Below are 24,620 nucleotides of genomic sequence, written 5' to 3'. Positions count from 1 at the left end.
AAACAAAGCTGTTTTAGACAATATGGAACATCATCAAACCCAGTACTGTTTGTTTTTTAAATAAAAATTTCAACTTCCTGTTGATTTTACTATTATTTATTAGGAAGAAACCCGGACTGGGTCTGCAGATCCGGATATTCAAATAGTAAAATGCATTCAAATTTAAATGTTTATCTTTTCGGGCATTTCTGCTTCATTTGGATAGGTCAGTGTAGAGACAGTCAAGGTGGGGGAGAAAGTAAGGGAGTGACAAAGAGCAATGGTCGAGCTGGTCTGGGAATCGAACCAGGGAATCGCTGTCATGGCATTAGAGCCTAAGTTGCTAATAAGTGGTGGTTTAAAATTGTACAATAAAAGGTATTTCCATGCACCTCATATAGTGGATTCAGCATTCAGCATCATTCCATAAGATTAATTGCATAAGATGTTACAGTCCAATTGGACCTTATAGTTAATTACTCACAAAAGGTGTGTATACTACATCGTCTCTGTCGGGTAGAAACCTCATATGTCCAGAACTGTTACTTTTCAGGATTCAAATTCGAAAATATCAAAAGTAGTAGATCTACAAGGTCAAAATGTGTCGCTTCGCACCACGTTTCGAGCTTGTAGATCTGCTACTTTTGATGCTTTTGTGTGACGCTGCATGATCAAGTAGGGCATTAATTTAGGAAAAAACTCACAAAGTTAAAATATGGAGATAAGAGGTTTCTGCCCGACTACACATGTTAACCACAAATAGCTGATATACAAGCTCACGTGTGTTTAGTGTTTTCACATTTTTTTTATTTGTGACATTTTTCCCCCTATGCTCAAAATAGGGACAGCAGGTAGAAAGTGGTTAATATAATGTATAGAGCAGTAACACACTGGAATAATAATAATAATAATAATAATAATAATAATAATAATAATAATAATAATAATAATAAATATTTTCTATTTTCTTTTTTTTATTGTCTATTTTCCTGACAGCAGGAAAGTGCAGAAACATAGATTAGCCAAGTTTGTTTCTAAACTGGTGTAGAGCAACAGACTCAGACTAACATTGCACCTGATGATGATGATGATGGTGATCTGAAGGTGGAGCACAGGGCCAACACTAGGCAGAATGTAACTCCAGAAAGTGACCAGGTTCCAGTCAATGAGGCTGAAGAGAGTAGCCAACCACAGGCAGTTGAAGCTAAACCTGAGCCAAAAAGATACCCTTCTAGAGTGAGGAGGAAGCCAAGTTACACCAAAGTAACATAGATTATTGTTACAGAGTGACATGTAATGTACCTGTAACTTTCACAGAAGCCTTAAAGGGGAATTTTGGACTAAGGTTTTTTTTTACCTTTTCTATGACGTTATATGTTAGGATGAATGGTACAGTAGAAACATTTCATAACTCCATCCTGAGTCCACCACAGCTTCAAACGTGCGCCAATAGGCCTTGTGTTAGATCGCGTATTTTAATAGCTTAAAAAAAAACAAAAAAAACAGAAGACTTAGTTTTTTGTTTTAGTTTTTTTTTTACATAGTGTTCTGTCACTATAAACGTCAGATCTCACCAAAAAAAAAACGTTAAAAAAGCTATTAAAATATGTGATCTAGCGTAAGGCCTATTGGCACACGTTTTAAGCTGTGGTGGACCCGGGATGGAGGGTATCAAGAAGACTCACTCCAAAACCAACTCACCCCATTGCTAGGAAAACTCACTCCGGGAAACTCACCCCACAGGGTAGGAAAACTCACCCCCAAGATTTTGGGGGGTAGGAAAACTCACCCCAGGACCTGAGAAAACTCACTCCGGAAAACTCACCCCAATGGTTTTTAACTTTGTGGAAAACTCACCCCAATGGTTTTTAACTTTGTGGAAAACTCACCCCAATGGGTTTTAACTTTGTGGAAAACTCACCCCAATGGTTTTTAACTTTGTGAGCTTTCCATTTTCACAGAATGCTTTCATAATGTGATGGTGAAAAATGGTTTTAAAAAAAAAAGAAAAAAGAAAAAATCTTTCTTTGAAGGTATAGAATTACCAAATTATGTTGTTCAATTATATTTAGCTAATTAAAGTGCTTTAAATACAAGGTAGATTTCATCAGAAAAGTGAACATTCCAATGTGTTTATAATCAATGTGTTTATAATGCAAACAAATACTAACTTAGGGCGCGCTCCCACCAAGAGTTGGCTGGCCGCTGTTAAACGCAGGTTGTGCGCGGCCACAGTTTTTTTGCAGCCAGCGGATTCTAAAAAACGGGAGTGTCGCGCCTGTCACTCACTTTCAGGAGCCTCCCCGTAGCCCGCATCGGCTGCTGCCTTGAGCCTTGAGCACCATGTTGCTTCCTGAGTCTTGAGACCGTCCGCCTTCGACTCACCCAATTGGACAGAGGGGGAAAATCAGCGCCTGCCTCCAGCAGTTTTATGCTTAGTCGCGGAGAGCAGATAAACGCAAGGTCTGCGCGACTAGCGGAAAAATCTGCTCTTGCGTGAATCAACGTATTTGCATTGACAATGCATTGGCAGATTCTGCAAACAGCGGCCAGCCAACTCTTGGTGGGAGCGCGCCCTTAACAAAGAAAAATGAAGAAAAACTCCAGTGAAGGTAAAACACAGGTATAATGTTTTGTTTTCTGTGTGAACACATTTGTGAGAAAAGCTTTTGGTAAGCATTATTGAACTTTAGTTACTATTAGATATACATTTCACTATTGTAAAACATGCATTAAACACTTTTCCCTATTTTTACCTAGGATATTTAGTTACCTACTACTTTGCTGGTATAAATGATAACATTATAGAACATTGCATTGCACACATGCATTGTTTGAGAACTTTAGTTTTTAGAAATATTACTTTTGGTATATTTTGATGCCTTACTCTTTGTGTGTGTGTGTGTGTGTGTGTGTGTGTGTGTGTGTGTGTGTGTGTGTGTGTGTGTGTGTGTGTGTGTGAGAGAGAGAGAGAGAGAAAGAGACAGTGAGTGTGTGTGAGAGAGAGTGAGTGTGTGTATGTACTGTATGTATGTATGTATGTATGTATGTATGTATGTATGTATGTATGTATGTATGTATGTATGTCTATGTATATATTACGGTACAGGCCAAAAGTTTGGACACAACCCTGGCAAACAGTAACTGTGTTCTGACCTGTTGTTTTACACTGCCTCTTTTGTCAAATAAACTGATCTATTCCTACATTTGACCTCTTGTGTTGTGTTATGGTGAACAGCAACTTGTAGCTTATGTGTAAACCTGATATTTAGAGCAGTGTTTCTACAAGTTTTGGGCTTTTCTGCTGAAATCAATATAATCTTGCCTCCTGTCTACATGGACAATGATGACAATAAAACACAAAAATATCATTGAACGACATAATTTGGTAATTCTATACCTTCAAAGAAAGAATTTAATCCAGTATGGATTAAACATGTCTCATTATGAAAGCATTCTGTGAAAAAGGAAAGCTCACAAGCCGGTAGATGTGCCTTTTTTAAACATACAGACTTGGTGTAGAGGGGAAAAGTTAAACCCACCCACAAAACAAAAACTCACTGTACTTTACACCATTGAGTTTTTCTGGGGTGAGTTTTCCTACCCCCGGGGTGAGTTTTCCTACCCCCGGGGTGAGTGTTCCGGAGTGAGTTTTCTCAGGTCCTGGGGTGAGTTTACCCACCCCCCGGGGTGAGTGTTCCTAGCTCCGGGGTGAGTTTTCCTTTTTGAGTTGGGGTGAGTTGGTTTTGGAGTGAGTCTTCTTGTATTCACGTGGTCCATGTATTTGTGCTCTCTCGGTATCAGAGTAGGGCTTTCACGACTAGAGATTTTTACTGGTCGACTAATTTGCCCCAGTGGTAGTCGACTAGTCGACTAGTCGATGTTTACCTATTACCATTGTTTTAATGCCAGGACCATTACTATTATTATTATCCTCCTGCCTTTATTTTTATGGCGTTTTAATGGAAGCGCTTCTGGCACAGCAGCACAGCAGCGTCTCCAAGGATCTTCAAAAGGGGGTTATTGCCCAATATGCTATTATTCAGATGGTTCACATGACGCTCGTATAGACGAATCCACAGACGCGCTGCCTGTAGGCGGCCATTGCTGCGGCGTCGCATCCGCAGAGCGTTGACACCGCAGCAATGGCTGCGCGCAGGGCAGCGCTCCGTGGATTCGTGTATACAAGTGTCATGGAGCAGAGAGTTCCTGGTTTAGAGTGGTGTTCGATTGTTTTACATTGCCAACTCTCACATGTACATAAACGTTCATATTTCAAATATAAAGTGCTTACCCCCGAGCCACGGATGTTACAAGTTGATCCGTTCCGCAATAAGTACCTGTATCTCCCGTATTGTTCAATAAAAAGCATTTTAATCCGATCACCGGCCATTTTCTCCATAACTTTCAACCATGCAACACTAATGGTTGGGAGGTGTATTGCACTCTAATGATAGGATTAAAATGCTTTTTATTGAACAATACGGGAGATACGGGTACTTATCGCGGAACGGATCAACTTGTAACAACCGACACTCTGTGTGTCGATCGTCCTGGAGCAATATGTTCTGTGGCTCTTGAAAGGTTGGTAAAAATGCTCTGGCACTGGCTGATTTAATTCATTAATTAATTCTGGCACTCAATGAGTCAAATTTACCCGAAGACCTTAGGTGTGACTAAAAAACGAAGACTCTAGGAGGGTCAATTTGATCCTTTTGGTGTGAATAAGCTGATGTATTTTAAAGTAACCTGGGTGATTGAATCTCTTGTCACAATGTTGACACTCGACAGTGGAAAGGCTTTTCTCCAGCGTGGATACGCTGGTGTCTCTTCAGGTCACCTGACTGAGTGAAACTCTTGTCACAAGGGGGCCCCATGAGTTTTGTTTTCTTAGAGCAGTGACTGAGACAACAGACTGAAAAACAATGCTTTATAACTGAATGCCACCATTGGAGAGAAAGAAAGAGTGATATTATTTAAACGTTAAACGTTTATGTACATGTGAGAGTTGTAAATGTAAAACAAATCGAACACCACTCTAAAGCAGGAACTCTCATGGCTAACATAGATGCAAAACAACCTGAATGAGTTGATCTTTATACCTGCTGTGTTTCAGTGGTTGAGCTGCTAACAAACGTCCTCCTGCTGCTTAACGACGACACTGTTTAGAAACGACACGTTTTACTTTTCTTTGCATTTGACTTTGATATAAATCTATGGTATTTTAAAGTGTCAACAACAGTCAGTCAACACACCATGCTGTTTTCACTACTGCATTGTGGCACTAGAGCAGTGTTGCCAGGTTTTGTGAGAGAAATAAGCAACCAGGTATAGGAAAATAAGTCCAAAAGCAGGCCACATGAGCACTTTAAACCTATGAGATCTATCTAGATTCTAGCCTATTTGAAAAGAGCCTCACAACACGTTGTGACTGTGAGCTTGTAGATCTGCTAGATCTGCTATTATCTTTAAACATTTTTAACAACACAAATCTGGTGCGGCCGTGCGGGGGGTCCCTGGCACAAAAAACGCAACTCGCCGCAACTTTTAATATTTACAAGAAACCTTACTTATAATAAGCAGACATGGCAACCCTGATTTGTTGTTCTTCTTGTCTGGCATTTCAAGGAAGTTGCGTCCGACTCCAATGAGCAGGCGCGCCGCCTACTGGGCAGGAGAAGAATAAGAAAATGTGGCACTACAGATTCCCAAACTTTTCAGACGTGACCCCCAAGATAATGACATTTGAAATGGGGACCCCTCACCCTGACAACTTAAGCACTTGGCATTGTAGGAGTTGAGGCATTTAGTTAGCATTACATACAATTAGTATCCCAACCTGAAAATGTAGCTATCTTCTATTTAATAGAGAGCTGGAGAGAGACACCTGTTACTGAACAAAAGTGGGTCTCAACCTTTTTCATGCCAAGGACCCCTAAATTGATATACATTTGGCCGCGGACCCCCATCTGAAAATGTTTTGTGCCAGGGACCCCCAGAAGCAAAGATTTGAGTTAAAAATGTTCGCTTATAAATATAAATATTATATATATTATATGCTCAAGATTTTTCAAAAATAGCAGATCTACATGCTCATAGCACGGCACTCGGTGCCGTGCAATGAGCATGTATATCTGCAATTTTTGAATAGCCAAAGCTAAGTGGTTAAAATGATTGTGACGCTATGTTAACTAATTTTGCCGGGGGGCCCCCCGCTGGTAGGCTACCCCCCAAGGACCACTGGTGGTCCCCGGAGGGGGGGGTCGTTATCAGTGAGAACCAGTCATTAAACCAGGTTTATCAAGCTGTGGGCTATCACACAGGAGCACATTGAGAATGTATTAAAATGGCATTAACATTAACATTGAAGTTCAACCTGTGGATGGTCGTGTCCAGCAGTCCTATTTTGGACATGTTATTAATACACAACCACAACAAAAACAACTACTTTTAAAGAGGTTTTGACATGTTTATTAATTGAAATTCAGCATCTCAACATCTAAAAAGCTATGAGGTCAAGTTTTCAGGATGGATGGTGGACGAGGTATATCTCTGGTGGACATTTTGGTCAAAATTCCATTTTACAAAATGAGTGGACAATAATATTACCAGAAACACATAAAGAGCTAGCCCTGAATGACCATATAACAGCCAGGTCTGTAACTCTGAGAGTGTACAAATGGAACCAAATGGACCCGTATGGTGGTCCTTGCAAATAAAACATTTAAGAACCACTAGTACTAGTAGGACTCCTAATGTCCCATACATAGTGTCATAGTAAATCAGAGTCATACATATTCTGAAGAAAACTAAATAAGAACATTATAATGGTGTGTAAATACAAAATTGCCACGGACAAGGCCAAGCAGTGTTGATTTTGACAGCAAATTTTGATTTAGTTTTAGTCATAGTCTTTTGAATAAAATTCCTCATATTTTAGTCATCTGACATGTTTTAGATTTTGTCTAGTTTTAGTCGACTAAATATCATAAGATTACAGTCGACTAAATCTACAGTTGACTTAGTGGACTAAAATGTATGTTGGCGGTGCCTTGATGGCGTCGTAATGGCTGATTTTACACTTGGTTGCATAAACACCCGAGAGCAACACCCGAGCTCAACCAAACATGAAATGACTTGTCTTTTAGTTCTACTGGATCTCTTCTCCACTAGATCCCTCACTAACATTTTAGTCTAGTTTTCATTTGTTGAAGAAATTGTCAATATATTTAGTAATAGTTTTAGTCGTCGTAGCTTAGTTTTTATTTCGTTTTTATTTAGTTTTCGTCAGTGAAAAAAGGTAATCGACCAACACTTTTCGTCATAATTTTAGTCGACGAAATCAACACTGAGACCAAGTCTTTGCCACGGACACATTTGTCTGTGTACGGACATATTGATGACCCCTGGTTATAGTCTTGCTTGATCTAAAAAAAAGTGTTTTGGTCCACCCAGCTGCTGAACTGGGCCACGCGGGAGTAGACGCCGGGCACGGAGGTGGAAGCATCGGCTGCTGCCCCAGGACACGATGCCGACCAGGGTCCACATGTTGTCCTTCTCACACACCAGGGGACCACCGGAGTCTCCCTGAGACAGGGCACAAGCAAGGACAGGACATGATTAACAAGAAGCAGACCATTAAAGAATCAGTCAAGCAATTTTCTTCTCAGTCTCAATACCATGTACGGATTAACATGACTACGGGCCCTGGGCACAAACTCACCATTACACCCTCCCATGCCAACACACACACACACACACACACACACACACACACACACACACACACACACACACACACACACACACACACACACACACACACACACACACACACACACACACACACACACACACACACACACACAGCTGAATGGAACTCCAAGCTCACAATGAGGTTGGAGGTCAAAAGGGGGGTGGAGCCTGGAGTCAGCAAAACCAGCTAACTCCGGTGGACTTTGCTGGTTTAACAGAATATTTGAGGATCCAATGGAGTTAGCTGGTTTTTGTCAGAAGTGCTTTAAAATGCTTTTCGTTGGTTTAATATTTTTTTTACCAACACACAGACGTAAAGGGTGTTCAATGGCCCTGATTTATGGAAAAACATGCAAAAGCGTCAAAATGGAGTTTACTGGTTTCTGCCGGACAGCCTATATAATTGTTAGCGTTAACACTTGAAGGGATATTTCACTTTAAAAAAAACGTTGGGTCATTTTATCGTCTACTCAGGCTTTTGGGAGGGTTTGTATAGGTGGGCGTGTCTGATAAAATGAATATCAAATATCTAAATACTGAATCAAGCAACTTAAAAACTGTCTGGGAGGCTCACAAAAGCCTGAGTAGACGATACATTTTTTTTTTTTTTTTTTAAGTGAAAATATCCCTTTAAAACAAATGAATGTGAGGATTTAAAAGAAGAAAACAAAAGAGCTGGAGAATGTCTCTAAAGCAGGGGTTCTCAAACGTCTTCATACCACGACCCCATATTATGAGGGAATTGTTCCTCAAATGCCGATCGGAGACTTATTTTGTTTGCTGGTTAAACTATACACAGTGACGTGGTCCATGTATTTGTGCCCTCTCGGTATCGGAGTAGGGCTTTCACGACTAGAGATTTTTACTGGTCGACTAATTTGCCCCAGTGGTAGTCGACTAGTCGACTTGTCGATGTTTACCTATTACCATTGTTTTAATGCCAGGCCCATTATTATTATTATTATTATCCTCCTGCCTTTATTTTTATGGCGTTTTAATGGAAGCGCTTCTGGCACAGCAGCGTCTCCAAGGATCTTCAAAAGGGGGTTATTGCCCAATATGCTATTATTCACATGGTTCACATGACGCTTGTATAGACGAATCCACAGACGCGCTGCCTGTAGCTGCCTGTAGGCGGCCATTGCTGCGGCGTCGCGTCCGCGGAGCGTTGACACCGCAGCAATGGCTGCGCGCAGGGCAGCGCTCCGTGGATTTGTGTATACAAGCGTCATGGAGCCGAGAGTTCCTGGTTTAGAGTGGTGTTTGATTTTTTTACATTGCCAACTCTCACATGTACATAAACGTTCATATTTCAAATATAAAGTGCTTACCCCCGAGCCACGGATGTTACAAGTTGATCCGTTCCGCAATAAGTACCCGTATCTCCCGTATTGTTCAATAAAAAGCATTTTAATCCGATCACCGGCCATTTTCTCCATAGCTTTCAACCATGCAACACTAATGGTTGGGAGGTGTATTGCACTCTAATGATAGGATTAAAATGCTTTTTATTGAACAATACGGGAGATACGGGTACTTATCGCGGAACGGATCAACTTGTAACAACCGACACTCTGTGTGTCGATCGTCCTGGAGCAATATGTTCTGTGGCTCTTGAAAGGTTGGTAAAATGCTCTGGCACTGGCTGATTTAATTCATTAATTAATTCTGGCACTCAATGAGTCAAATTTACCCGAAGACCTTAGGTGTGACTAAAAAACGAAGACTCTAGTAGGGTCAATTTGATCCTTTTGGTGTGAATAAGCTTATGTATATTAAAGTAACCTGGGTGATTGAATCTCTTGTCACAATGTTGACACTCGACAGTGGAGAGGCTTTTCTCCAGTGTGGATACGCTGGTGTCTCTTCAGGTCACCTGACTGAGTGAAACACTTGTCACAAGGGGGCCCCATGAGATTTTTTTTCTTAGAGCAGGGACTGAGACAACAGACTGAAAAACAATGCTTTATAACTGAATGCCACCATTGGAGAGAAAGAAAGAGTGATATTATTTAATTTCATAACAATTCACTATGAATATAACTTGTAAAAACTTGAAAAATTGGTCCGCGACCCACATATGGGTCCCGACCCAGGGGCCTCATACTGGGGTTTGCCAAGGGCCTCCTTAAGCACGCCCCTGTACGCTGGTGTGTCTTCAAGTCACATGACTGAGTGAAACTCTTGTCAAAATGTTCACACTGGAATGGTTTTTCTCCAGTGTGGACACGCTGGTGTGTCTTCAGCCTACCTGAGAGTGAAACTCTTGTCACAATGTTCAGCCTACCTGACTGAGTGAAACTCTTGTCACAATGTTCAGCCAACCTGACTGAGTGAAACTCTTGTCACAATGTTCAGCCTACCTGACTGAGTGAAACTCTTGTCACATGTTCAGCCTACCTGACTGAGTGAAACTCTTGTCACAATGTTCACACTGGAATGTTTTTTCTCCAGTGTTGATATGCTGGTGTTGCTTAAGAGAAAATGACGCACTGAAACTCTTGTCACAATGTTCACACTGGAATGTTTTGTCCTCCAGTGTGAACACACTGGTGTCTCTTCAGTACAGATAACTGACTGAAACTCTTGTTACACAGTTTACACTGGAATGGTTTTTCTCCAGTGTGGACACGCTGGTGTCTCTTCAGGTCAGATGACTGACTGAAACTCTTGTCACAATGTTTACACTGGAAAGGTTTTTCTCCAGTGTGGATACGCTGGTGTGACTTCAGGTGACCTAACTGAGTGAAACTCTTGTCACAATGTTTACACTGGAATGGTTTTTCCCCATTGTGGACACGCTGGTGTCTCTTCAGGTTACTTGACTCACTGAAACTCTTGTTACACAGTTTACACTGGAATGGTTTTTCTCCAGTGTGGACAACCTGGTGTGACTTCAGGTGACCTAACTGAGTGAAACTCTTGTCACAATGTTTACACTGGAATGGTTTTTCCCCATTGTGGACAAGCTGGTGTCTCTTCAGGGCACCTGACACACTGAAACTCTTGTTACACAGTTTACACTGGAATGTTTTTTCTCCAGTGTGGACACGCTGGTGTCTCTTCAGGTAACGTGACTCACTGAAACTCTTGTTACACAGTTTACACTGGAATGGTTTTTCTCCAGTGTGGACACCTCCACTTGTCTCACCCCAATCATCACTGTCTTCAGTGCCTTCAGTGTCAGATTCAAGCTCAACTTCAACTTCAGAACAGTGTGAAGAGATGTCTTCATCAATTTCACTTTTCACTGCTAGTAATGTCAACATTGATCCATCAGGCTCCTCTGGTCTTTGAAGTAGCTCCTCCTGTTCCTCTTTAATGTGTGAAGGCTCTGGTTTCTCGTGGAGCAGACTGGGGCTCCTCTCCTGTTCAGAAGAATCCTCCTCTTTACACACAACAAGGTGCAGGATGTCTAGGAGCAGAACAATAACATGATATTGAACAATGGATTTCTAAAATGTAACTCTATTCTTCCTTTGTCCATGTAGAACAGGGGTCGGCAACCTTTTCGACATGAAGTGCCATGTTTTTTTCTTCTTGATAGTCAGTGTGCCTTAAGTTTAAGTATGACACCACACCAAAATGACGTATTTCCACCTGATTTTGATTGTCCATAGGCTATACATAACAAACATTAGACTCATTGACCCACCTATCACCCAGACTGCCTCCCCAGTCAGAGTTATCAGTTTGAATGAATGTAGAATGATGTGCAGGATGTAATTTGTATATAGATGTGAGGAGACTTAATTTAACTGACTACACCTTTTTTGAATATTTAATTTTAAAAGAAAAAAAAAACTCTCACACTTATGTCAGTGTGCCAATGATCACCCTCCCCTGCATGCGCGCTCACATGCATTCAGTCAGCATCTGTTGTCTCAGACACTGCCACTAACTACGTAGATCAGTACTTAAGTAAATATTTGAGGTATTTTTTTTACTGTACTAGAGTATTTCCAGTACTTTTACTTCTACTCCACTACACCTCAGTCACTGCTATAACTACAGTATATCAAATTCTTGGCCGAAACCGAATACCGAATATAGGAAACACTTGGCCAAATGGCTGAAAATGATTATTTAAAAAATATATATATACATTTTCTTAAATATTATTTTGTACCATTGTTGTCATGGCTATGCCTCTGTTGTAGAGCTACATGATTATGGCAAAACGTATCATAACTATAATCCATAGATCAGTTATTTAAAACATATTTTTAGAATTATTTATTTACTATTGTGTAGTAATATAATACAATATGTCTCAAAACCTTAGCATGCTATACAGTTGAATTATTGCAAAAATAAATAAATATGATTTCAAGAAATTAAAACTAACATTGAATAGCCAAAAGGCAATATAATGTCTGCAGTTGCATTATTGCACACAGCCAAAATGCATCAATAATATTAGACCTAACATTCCTTCCTTTTGGAGAAGTTATGTTACTTTCAGTTTCATTTCAGAACACACACACACACACACACACACACACACACACACACACACACACACACACACACACACACACACACACACACACACACACACACACACACACACACACACACACACACACACACCTGGTGTTAATTATTTTGCCCTGCGCAGACTCTTAACTATCGCTGGTTATCCTACTAATGTCACACCCTCTGACAAATGGATTCTAGTTTTCAAGATGGGAACAGCAACACTGGTTACAAAGTGGGGGGGGGGGGGTGGGGGTGCGGGGAGGAATGCAGCCGCTCTCTCTACTCCTCCAGATGAGAGACGCAACTGTCATATACTTCTCCATACAACGGTGTTTTACCGGATTTGTGATGCTGTTGAAAAAGCGTTCTCTCCAGGTAGAGTTGAATGGTGATGGTCCTCTGTATGCTAATGACCTTGGCCGTGGCTTCACGGCTTGGTCATGGTTCTCACAGAACAAGTTTGTCCAGTATTCAGACACTGAGGCTGGTAGGCGGCAGCCTTTTTTTATTTCTTTTTTTTCTCTCTAGTTTTTTTTCCTTTAAAAAGGTAGTATTAAATGGCGTTTTCTAAAATCACATCGCGGGCCAGATTTGACGGTTTCTGGCCCGCGAAACACCAGTGTCACTGCTTTAGACCAATGCCACCGTTCCAACTCCACACTACACTGTTGGCCATCTCCGCTCAACTTCACGCTATACCAATGTTTTCTCTATACTTGCCTACTTGAAACTTGCCACTTAAAGTTGCGGTTGAATGTATAGACCCCTTAACAGACGATGTTACACTGATAAGAACCAGTATGCGTGCAACCAGTATGCACGCAATGAAACCCATTCTGTCAGGTCTCGCTAGGACGCGCCTCACTAGCCAACACACAAGAGGGGGTTGGGGTGTGCTGAAACCAGCGCACCCCAAAACAACAGGTTGGGAATTGATTGCATGAAACAATCACCTGTGCGTCCAGTCTCAATGTTAGTAAACAAATAATTGGTCTATAGGCCAGGGGACGGCATCCTTTTTGACATGAGTGCCATGTTTTAATTTTCTTGATAGTCAGTGTGCCATGTCAACATTAAGTTTAATTATGACACCACATCAAAAAGTTATATTTCCAACTGATTTTGATTGTCCATATACTGTATATAACTGTTTTTTCTTCTTCTTTATCGGGATGTAAAGATCATTAGACTCAGATCAATAACCCACTTATCTCACAGACAATTGGCTATGTACCCTCTACACCAAATCTCTTTACCTAAAATAGCTGATCTACAAGCTAGAGATCTTGTAGATCAGTTAATTTCAGCAAAGAGAGAGTATATGAAACTTACTGAGGTGTGGGTGGTCTTCAGGTTCCTCCTGTTTAATAGAAATGTCCCTGGCTGAGTCTGGAGAGTTCATCTTCACCTGCAGTCTGGACTCCACACACTGGTCTGAAATGAAGCAATTGAAAAATAACTTTGTTAACTGAAGACCTTAATGGTCTCAAAATAACAATAATATTTGCAGAAGGCAAGGGCAAAATGGCATAGCCCAACTCTCCAACATATGAATCTTGGGAGCAAAGATTATAGGATTCATATAGGGAGGAAATCCTTCGTAATTTAGGATTACACAAGGAAGAATGTGTCAAAAGATGGTTTCCTGCGATGCAAATAATGGTCTTAAATCATTGAGTGCCATGCACGTGTTTCACGTGTTTTCCCACTATGGTGCAACATGCCAATCATGTGTTTTTAAAAGAATAGTAAAAAACTAAAAAAAATAATAATATATATATGTATAAAGTGCTGACCCCCGAGCCACGGATGTAACAAGTTGAGGCGCAAAAGGTCTAAGTACCTGTATCTTCCGTATTGTTCAATAAAAAGCATTTTAATCCGATCGGCGGCCATTTTCTATTTTTTTTTTTTGTAATGTATCAGAGTGCAATACACCTCCCAACCAGTAGTGTTGCATAGTTGAAAGCATCAAAGAGAATTCGGAGACAATGGCCGGCGATCGGATTAAAAAGCTTTTTATTTTCTTTCTGTGTGGAGTTTGCATGTTCTCCCTGTGTCTCCTAGGGTAGGTACCCTCACAAAAAAATGCAGCAATCCTGGTCACTATACTGCCTCCCCCTGGCCAGCCGGGGCGCCTGATGGAGGGGAAAGGAACTGGTTGGAATAACGTGTTCCTTCCACGCGCTACGTCCAACCAGGGAACCTCTCCCCTGTCAGGTGACAAGAAGGTCAGTTGGCTCTCATGCATTGAAGGAGGCAGGGATTAAAGCCAGAAAAAATCCCAAGACTGAAAAGGTTTTTTAGATTGGGGGGGGGGGGGGGGGGGGTGCCTGAAAATCATTGTCAGACCGGGGGGGGGGGGGGGGACGTTGTGAAAGGGGATACCCCCGAACCTTGCATCGGTTTATAGTGATGGGCCGATACCACATTTCTTCAATTCGATACCGATATTTTTGGGGGCGATTTTCCGATACCGATACCGGAACCGGAAACAGAATCAAACCGGAAACGGGACCGGAAATGGCCACAAACCGGAAACGGAAGTACAGGAACCGGAAACAGAATCAAACCGGAAACGGGACCGGAAATGGGCGTAAACCGGAAACGAAGTACATGAAAAAGTATCGATTTTTTTTTAAAGTATCGATACCAAACGATATTCAGACAATCGATCGATATATCGATACAAGTATCGATATGCCCATCACTATAATTTACCCCTGTCCTAGAATAAGACAGGGAATAACCCTTTTACAGGAATAAAAGTCGGTGTAATAAGACAATAAAATGTATAACACAGTGCACACCAATGTAGCCTTCAGTAGTCATTTGAACCATTATGCACCTTGCATGAGGGAGAGGAAAGGTTGCAAGTGAGAACCTAAGTCAATTACAAGAGAGACAGTTAGACCCATTGGTTTGTCAGCTCAAATTACTAACATGTTAATACCTTTTTAGTGGAGAATGTTTAACCTTTCTTCTCTGTTTTAGGGTTCCCCTATTATCACCTTTACTTGTATTAATAATGTATTAAAAAAAGAACAAAATAAAGCATTAATTAACAAGCAGCTTTATTCAAATTCACTGAAAAAAAACAAAGCACAAATGCTATTAATTTTTTCTGTTTTTTTGCAACAAAAGCAAAAGCCTGAAGCTTGGCTACACCAGACATCCTTTTCAGTTTTTTTCCCTCTCTGTCTGTGAGAGGGCTGGCATTGCTTTTAACTGCAGGAGTAGAGGAGACTTCTGCTTCAGGAGCTGTACTTTTAAGTACAGGAGTAGAGGAGACTTCTGCTTCAGGAGCTGAACTTTTAAGTACAGGAGTAGAGGAGGAGGCTCTGGCTGCAGGAGCTGTGCTTGAAAGTGCAGGAGTAGAGGAGGTGGTTCTGGCTGCAGGAGCTGTGCTTCTTACTGCAGGAGTAGAGGAGGAGGAGGTTCTGGCTGCAGGAGCTGTGCTTCTTACTGCAGGAGTAGAGGAGGAGGGTCTGGCTCCAGGAGCTGTGTTTCTTACTGCAGGAGTAGAGGAGGAGGAGGTTCTGGCTGCAGGAGCTGTGCTTCTTACTGCAGGAGTAGAGGAGGAGGGTCTGGCTGCAGGAGCTGTGCTTCTTACTGCAGGAGTAGAGGAGGAGGAGGTTCTGGCTGCAGGAGCTGTGCTTCTTACTGCAGGAGTAGAGGAGGAGGGTCTGGCTCCAGGAGCTGTGTTTCTTACTGCAGGAGTAGAGGAGGAGGAGGTTCTGGCTGCAGGAGCTGTGCTTCTTACTGCAGGAGTAGAGGAGGAGGGTCTGGCTCCAGTAAGAAGCACAGCTCCTGCAGCCAGACCCTCCTCCTCTACTCCTGCAGTAAGAAGCACAGCTCCTGCAGCCAGAACCTCCTCCTCTACTCCTGCACTTTCAAGCACAGCTCCTGCAGCCAGAACCTCCTCCTCCTCTACTCCTGCAGTAAGAAGCACAGCTCCTGCAGCCAGAACCACCTCCTCTACTCCTGCACTTTCAAGCACAGCTCCTGCAGCCAGAGCCTCCTCCTCTACTCCTGTACTTAAAAGTACAGCTCCTGAAGCAGAAGTCTCCTCTACTCCTGCAGTTAAAAGCAATGCCAGCCATCTCACAGACAGAGGGAAAAAAACTGAAAAGGATGTCTGGTGTAGCCAAGCTTCAGGCTTTTGCTTTTGTTGCAAAAAAACAGAAAAAATGAATAGCATTTGTGCTTTGTTTTTTTTCAGTGAATTTGAATAAAGCTGCTTGTTAATTAATGCTTGATTTTGTTCTTTTTTTAATACATTATTAATACATTATTAATACAAGTAAAGGTGATAATAGGGGAACCCTAAAACAGAGAAGAAAGGTTAAACATTCTCCACTAAAAAGGTATTAACATGTTAGTAATTTGAGCTGACAAACCAATGGGTCTAACTGTCTCTCTTGTAATTGACTTAGGTTCCAGGCATGCAAACAGCCCCGAGGTGAAAAAGGTGACAACATGTTGTTTTCTTTCGTGTCAGGTGTCACACAATTGCCCTATTTGGGTTCAAAAAGGTGACTGTAGCTGAAAAGTTACACTTTTGCATGTCTGAGGTTCTCACTTGCAACCTTTCCTCTCCCTCATGCAAGGTGCATAATGGTTCAAATGACTACTGAAGGCTACATTCTGCAATAAATGTGCAGATACGCACCTTAAGATTGCAAACACGATCGGTCATTGATTCACGTGCATCCTCGCATGTTGTTGTTGCACCCGGTAGCACTGTAGTGTGTTGCAGTGCACTAACAGCAGCTCTGTGACCCGGTTCATTATTATGTCGGAAAAGGGCCTTTTTTCCATTGGAGCCGTACAGCAGCTTTTTATTACACACACTACAGAAACATGCTCCCGGTTCCCTCTGCTTTTTACACCAAGACCTGAACGGCTTTCCCGTCCCAACTTTTTCGTTCAGCCAAGCCCACCTCCATTAATTTTTTACTGTGCTGTCAATGACAGTCACATCAGAGCCTTCATTCACAACCAACGCCTCCATGATTTATGCTCGACTGACCGGTATGGCGCTACCACAGGTGGGAGTATAAACACAACAGTGCAATGCATGGTGGATAAACCTCCCCGCCTCCTGCCTTGAAAACCAATCATGATACCGTCACAAATGAAACACCGCCCAGAGTTTTTGCATTGACACCTGTATGGGTGACTTTTGTGAGTGACAAATAAATCCTCTCTGATTGGCAAACATAGCAATTGTTCCGCTGCTTATTTTAATGCAAGTGAACGTAAGCTAAGCATACGTTTATTGTCAATTACTGCTCCCTTCCCTGCAACAAATAATTATATCCTACCTGTTACGTGGTGGTTAAAACAACAGTGTATTCCATTGTTCCTGTGATTTCATCGTTTGGACACTGCCACCATCCATACAGAGTAAAATCCATAACTTCAGCGGTAAATCCGTGCTACTTTAAGTCAGAATGAACGGAGCACAAACAACTAACATTTCATGCCGTAAAAATAGCAGATCTACAAGCTCACAACGCGTCCCGTTCGTGATGCGTTGTGAGCGTTGGGAATGGAGCACTTAATGCATGCCGTAAACATAGCAGATCTACAAGCTCACAACGCGTACCGTTCGTGACCTGTTGTGAGCTTGTAGGTCTGCTATTTACCGCGCACGACACCGCCACACAGCTAAGTATATAGCTGAGGGCTAAACACGGTGTCGGGTTACAGGGGTTGTGACGCAGCACCAGCGCAGCACTCTGAGCAGCTGATATTTATCGCTGGTGATGGATTATTTTTTAATTCTATGGGATGGTGGATGCTTTGTAATTTGGAGATCATTTTGAATAGCAAGTAGGCTACATTTTGATGACTTCGGTCATGTCATTGACACCGCGGGCATATACACATACCCCCCCACCCACTTTTTTTTTTTTTTTGCAGATCTGCACAGATCTCATAAATGACCCCTAAAAAAATCCTCACGACGGAAATCCGTCGCCACGACGGAGAACTTTAATCCATGAGGAGGCATGAGCTCGGCCCTGGCCTCCCTAGGTTGGCAGAGGGAAGGTAGTGCCCAGGATTACATAGACAATTGGCACTGGGTGTAAAAAATAGGGTTACAAAATCGTGGGATAAAAAAAGAAAGAAAAAAAGATTTTTATTGAACAATACGGCAGATACAGGTACTTAGACCATTTGCGCCTCAACTTGTTACATCCGTGGCTCGGGGGTTAGCACTTTATATTTGATATCTGAACGTTTATGTAGATTTGCGCTGCAGTAATCTGATCCCTGGTCAGTCAGTCTATCATAGCAGCACTTGATTCTTGCAGCCCGAGCCCCACGGGCATCTGCTTCTTTCACACCCAAAGGGAGAATACGTAAAGAACAGAGATTTGTTGAGTATTAGCTTGTCTGGCTCCTAGTTTATCGAGTTGAGAGAGCAACTGCACACGTAGCCAGTAACAGAACGGTCATTGCGGCGAGAGGCAAGCATGCAGCCAATACACAACAACCACTGTGCAACACAATGGGAACAGTGGGGTGCTAGACCAGAGCTGGTCGGGGATTAAAAAAATAATAAAAAAAGACCAGCGGTCGGCGAGATCGACAAGCCGATTGCTAGGCCCTTCTGACCCCCCTTCCGGTGCCTATGGTGTGTGCACCACAAGGCAACATGGCCAATTTGTTTAATCATCTTTAATCATTGGGATATTATCATATATTTCGTCATGACTATTGCATAGTAAAATGTTCATATTGCGACAGCTCTACAACAGAACAGAACAAATATTTAAGAAAGAGAGAGAGAACATTAAACGTACTGAGGTATGGATGGTCTTCAGGTTCCTGTTTAATAGAAATGGCACTGGCTGAGTCTGGAGAGTTCATCTTCACCTTTAGTCTGGACTCCACACACTTGTCTGAAATGAAGGAATTGAATAAGGACTTTAGGGTTCCATGGTTCTACTTCCCCTAAAAAGGTGATCATTGGGTATTATTAATATATGAGGAAGAATGTTTTTCCAAAAATTGTACAGTAAGTGTTAAAATGTTATTTGTATGTGGACAAAACCCACCAGTTCATCCAGTATACCTGGTTGGCACCTTACCACCACCCACCTGACCAAGTCCCTCCCCTCCTCCTACATGACCACCCCCACGTGTGTCGTTTTCCTACCCGATCGTAGTAACTTGGCAACGCCCCCTTCTTTGACGCACGCGGAACTGCTTCGCCCCTAACCACTGCGTCTCATTGCCTCTTGTTACTCAAGTCCACTAGTCGGCGCGCCTCCGACGTTGTAACTGTTATTTGCCTAACTACTTCCTCTTCCTAACTTAAAGGGATTCTAAGTAACTTTAAGCCTAAATTTTAAAATATTTATATATATATATATTGCATTTTTTCCCCTCTATCAGCCACTATGTAATGATGCTGGGGTGTTTTCCTGCATTGAAACACAGTCCTCTTTCTGAAATCCGTATTTTCCCTACTATTTATGTTTTGACATCCGGGTATCCAGCTCTGTCCGGGACGTAAATGAAACGCACGCATGTGCGTGTCCGTGTCCGTGTGAACTGTCCTATCAGCGTCCTCGCTCAATGTTCTGTGATTGACAGCGAAGGTTGGCCAATCAGGTGGCGAGTTCAAGTGAAACCGAATGGAACCGAGTCCAGCCTGAGTGCACCCGACCAAAAATGAGCGGCAGCCATCTTGTCTATGCGCAATTTTTTGTTTGGGTTTTAAAACTTGAAAACTTATTTTTTGAGGCACGGAATTTACTTTTAAGATATCGTTTGGATAGAATTTAGTTGTTTAACGTCATATATGTGGTCAATTAATCATGTCAGAGCCTATTTAAAAATAAAAATACAGAGAACCGGCAGGGGCGGGCAGTGACACGCATTGTATCCGAATAAAACAACCTATTTTCGGCATGGCCCGTTCAGAAGTCCCCCCTGCGTCACCCCCTGGTGGTCGGGGAAATGAACTGCTGATGAGGAGGGGGGGGGGGGGGGGGGGGAGTGGAGGGGCGTTGTTTGACAACAGTTTTTTTCTTTTTTTGATCTCTGAAGTTGCCTAGAATCCCTTTAATGGCTGTAGTCTGTTCTCACCAAGTGGGCCGAGTGGTCCTGAACCTAACCTTAACCCTAATAAAATAATGTGACACATTTTAGATTAGATAAATAAACAATGGCGGGAGAGGGATTCCATCCAGACTAGATGCTGGGATTGGAAGTCCAATGTTTAACGTTGAACGCCACAGAATCATGTGGTATTTAGGGATGGGACCATAATCCTTATTATCGTTTATCCTGATAAAAAACGCTCACAATAATCCTATCGCAGAGATTTTAATTTATGGTGAAATTGTCCTCCGTCATACACTGGGATCAATTCAGCTTTGCCGAGCTGCATATCCGGTACCACTTAAACCCTGTAGGATTGGTAAAACGCACCTGTAAAGGACGTACTTGATACAGTCTTTTTTTCACTCTCTAAATCTCTTTGCCAAAAATAGCAGATCTACAAGCTCACAACGCGTCGCATTGTGAGCTTGTAGATCCGCTATTTTTGGCAAATGTTCCACCCCAGACTAGGGATGCTGGGGTTCAAGTGGTTAACAAAAGTGGCATTTTAAGTGTTTTAAAGCATTTTTTGTTATCGTGATAATATCGTGAATCGCAATTATTTTGGTCACAATACTCGTGACATGAAATGTTCATATGGTCCCATCCCTAGTGGTATTTCAGGGTTTGGGGATTTATTTAAAGTGGTCCGCTCATGTGAGAGGCAGTTTCGCGGACCCCCAGCAAAATGTATAGCATCAAAATCAATGTAACCAGTTTAAACCTAATTTATATACGTAGGTGATCTGAAAATAGCAGATCTACAAGGTATTGAATAATGATGCATCCCGATGAGACACATTGGGCCCCGATTCACTATCACTGTTTACGCCCATAATTTTTACGTAAAGGAATTTCGTAACTTCCCATGTTAGTAGTTTTGCGGGAGGCTCGCTCTTTCTCACGTCTGCTCGAAGGCAGACTTACACATAGGACCAAAGCTTTGGTATGTCATTAGAATGCATTATTCTTCATGAAAAATCTATTACAATAGTGCCAAACCTCAAATAAAATATGTATGTGCCCAACATTTGTCAACACATATATAAAAAAAATATAGGCCTATTATATGTCAAACGATCTATTGCTTGTATGCAGATTATAGACATGATGCAAATTCAACCGATTTTTTTTCCTTTTCAGCATTTAGAGCTGAATTAATATTCCCACTGCGTGTTTGCCGTTTTTGTAAACTTGTGATGTAACAATAAAGTTTACACACTATATAATTTGAAAATTAAGGAGAAAACCTTTGTCAATTGATAATAACAGCAGACAGGTGAGTTTGGAGCTAAACTGTCAGATCATTTCCAATGCCATGCATTACCTGGACGGTCATTCTAGGTCTGACACAATACAGCATGACAGATGTTTAGTTGGTATAAGGATTCAAGGTGCATGAAGACATGGAGCTCTAACTTCACTTGACAATCACATTAACATTACAGACAGACTCTGTCTGACAGAGTAAAGATACTACTGGTGGTTTACAGCAGTGGTTCTTAAAGTGGGGTCCGGGGACCCCCAGGGGTACTTGAGGGGGTTCCAGGGGGTCCCCAGCTAAATGATGGACAGGAACCAAATGGACCCTTATGGGTCTGTAACTCTGAGAGTGTACAAATGGAACCAAATGGTTTGTACACGCTCAGAGTTAAATTAACGTTGATTTTACAATATGAATCGGGGTCCCAGAGGTATAAATGCCATTAAATGGGGGTCCGTAGCTTAATGCATGTCAAACTGGGGGTCCTTGAAATTAAAATGGTTGAGAATCACTGCTAGAGAGCCGTAAAAACCTTCTCTTATTGGGGTCTCCGGCTTATCTTTTCAAAAGGGGGTCCGCGGGGTAATAAGTGTCAATTTGGCATTTCCTTGACATGAACAAGTTTGAGAACCACTGGTTTACAGGATAAGTTAGCTTTGCACCTCATTGCTTATTATGGAGATTATCCACTGTAATGATGTAGCTAAAAGCGTCTGCTAAATGACTGTAATGTAATGTAATGTAGCATTGATGTAACTATAGGGTTACCATGACAATAGTGACGTGAACAACAACAAAATCATACATGTATTGCTGCTGCTATGGAGGTAGCCCTGAAACATGACAGTCATGGAACCGAGAGTTCCTGGTTTAGAGTGGTGTTCGATGTTTTTACATTGCCAACTCTCACATGTACATAAACGTTCAGAAGTGCTTTATACCCCTGAGCCACGGATGTTACAAGTTGATCCGTTCCGCGATAAGTACCCGTATCTCCCGTATTGTTCAATAAAAAGCATTTTAATCCGATCATCAGAGTGCAATACTCCTCCCAACCGTTAGTGTCGCATGGTTGAAAGCATCGGAGAAAATTTGGAGAAAATGGCCGGCGATCGGATTAAAATGCTTTTTATTGAACAATACGGGAGATACGGGTACTTATCGCGGAACGGATCAACTTGTAACATCCGTGGCTCATGGGTCAGCACTTTATATTTGAAATGTGAACGTTTATGTACATGTGAGAGTTGTAAATGTAAAACAAATCGAACACCACTCTAAAGCAGGAACTCTCATGGCTAACATAGATGCAAAACAACCTGAATGAGTTGATCTTTATACCTGCTGTGTTTCAGTGGTTGAGCTGCTAACAAACGTCCTCCTGCTGCTTAACGACGACACTGTTTAGAAACGACACGTTTTACTTTTCTTTGCATTTTACTTTGATATAAATCTATGGTATTTTAAAGTGTCAACAACAGTCAGTCAACACACCATGCTGTTTTCACTACTGCATTGTGGCACTAGAGCAGTGTTGCCAGGCTTTGTGAGAGAAATAAGCAACCAGGTATAGGAAAACAAGCCCAAAAGCAGGCCTCATGAGCACTTTAAACCTATATGATCTATCTAGCCTATTTGAAAAGAGCCAATCTACAAGCTCGCAACACGTTGTGACTGTGAGCTTGTAGATCTGCTAGATCTGTTATTATCTTTGAAACATTTTAACAACACAAATGTGGTGCGGGGGTCCCTGGCACAAAAAAACGCAACTCGCCGCAACTTTCAATATTTACAAGAAACCTTACTTATAATAAGCAGACATGGCAACCCTGCTTTGTTGTTCTTCTTCTTGTCTGGCATTTCAAGGAAGTTGCGTTTGACTCCAATGAGCAGGCGCGCCGCCTACTGGGCAGGAGAAGAATGAGAAAATGTGGCACTACAGATTCAGAAACTTTTCAGACGTGACCCCCAAAATAATGACATTTGAAATGGGGACCCCTCACCCTGACAACTTAAGCACTTGGCATTGTAGGAGTTGAAACATTTAGTTAGCATTACATACAATTAATATCCCAACCTGAAAATGTAGCTATCTTCTATTTAATAGAGAGCTGGAGAGACACCTGTTACTGAACAAAAGTGGGTCTCAACCTTTTTCATGCCAAGGACCCCTAAATTGATATACATTTGGCCGCGGACCCCTATCTGAAAATGTTTTGTGCCAGGGACCCCCAGAAGCAAAGATTTGAGTTAAAAATGTTCGCTTATAAATATAAATATTCAAAGATATGCACAAATGTTCAAGATTTTTCAAAAATAGCAGATCTACAAGCTCATAGCACGGCACTCGGTGCCGTGCAATGAGCTTGTATATCTGCTATTTTTTAATAGCCAAAGCTAAGTGGTTAAAATGATTGTGACGCTATATTAACTAATTTTGCTGGGGGGCCCCCCGCTGGTAGGCTACCCCCCAAGGACCACTGGTGGTCCCCGGAGGGGGGGGGGGGGTCGTTATCAGTGAGAACCAGTCATTAAACCAGGTTTATCAAGCTGTGGGCTATCACACAGGAGCACATTGAGAATGTATTAAAATGGCATTAACATTAACATTGAAGTTCAACCTGTGGATGGTCGTGTCCAGCAGTCCTATTTTGGACATGTTATTAATACACAACCACAACAAAAACAACTACTTTTAAAGAGGTTTTGACATGTTTATTAATTGAAATTCAGCATCTCAACATCTAAAAAGCTATGAGGTCAAGTTTTCAGGATGGATGGGGCTGGGGTTGGTTGGTGGAGGAGGTATCTCTCTTCAGTTATAGCAGGGGTCATCACCATGCTTTCTTGTGGTGGACATTTTGGTCAAAATTACATACAAAATGAGTGGACAATAATAATACCAGAAACACAAAGAGCTAGTCCTGAATGACCTTATAACAGGTCTGTAACTCTGAGCGTGTACAAATGGAACCAAATGGACTCTTACGGGTCCATTTGGTTCTATTTGTACATTCTC

General features: G+C 41.9%; 1 protein-coding gene across 1 annotated transcript in view; it reads right to left on the bottom strand.

Annotated features, from left to right (window-relative positions):
* LOC308090021 (H-2 class II histocompatibility antigen, E-S beta chain-like) overlaps positions 1 to 23,108 on the bottom strand; it is a 71,212-nt gene extending 48,104 nt beyond the window's left edge. The window contains exons 1-5 of the mRNA XM_080435049.1: positions 23,096 to 23,108; positions 22,943 to 23,001; positions 19,032 to 19,130; positions 13,549 to 13,650; positions 5,082 to 5,140 (exon numbers count right to left, since the gene is read on the bottom strand). The gene's annotated coding sequence lies outside the window, so the exon portion shown is untranslated. The remainder of the gene's footprint in view (positions 1 to 5,081; positions 5,141 to 13,548; positions 13,651 to 19,031; positions 19,131 to 22,942; positions 23,002 to 23,095) is intronic.
* Between the last annotated feature and the right edge of the window lie 1,512 nt (positions 23,109 to 24,620).

The sequence above is a fragment of the Gymnoscopelus braueri genome (genome assembly GCF_963280865.1).
Source record: "Gymnoscopelus braueri genome assembly, chromosome: 1".
Classification (NCBI taxonomy): domain Eukaryota; kingdom Metazoa; phylum Chordata; class Actinopteri; order Myctophiformes; family Myctophidae; genus Gymnoscopelus; species Gymnoscopelus braueri.
This window is presented reverse-complemented; position numbering and strand designations above follow the sequence as displayed.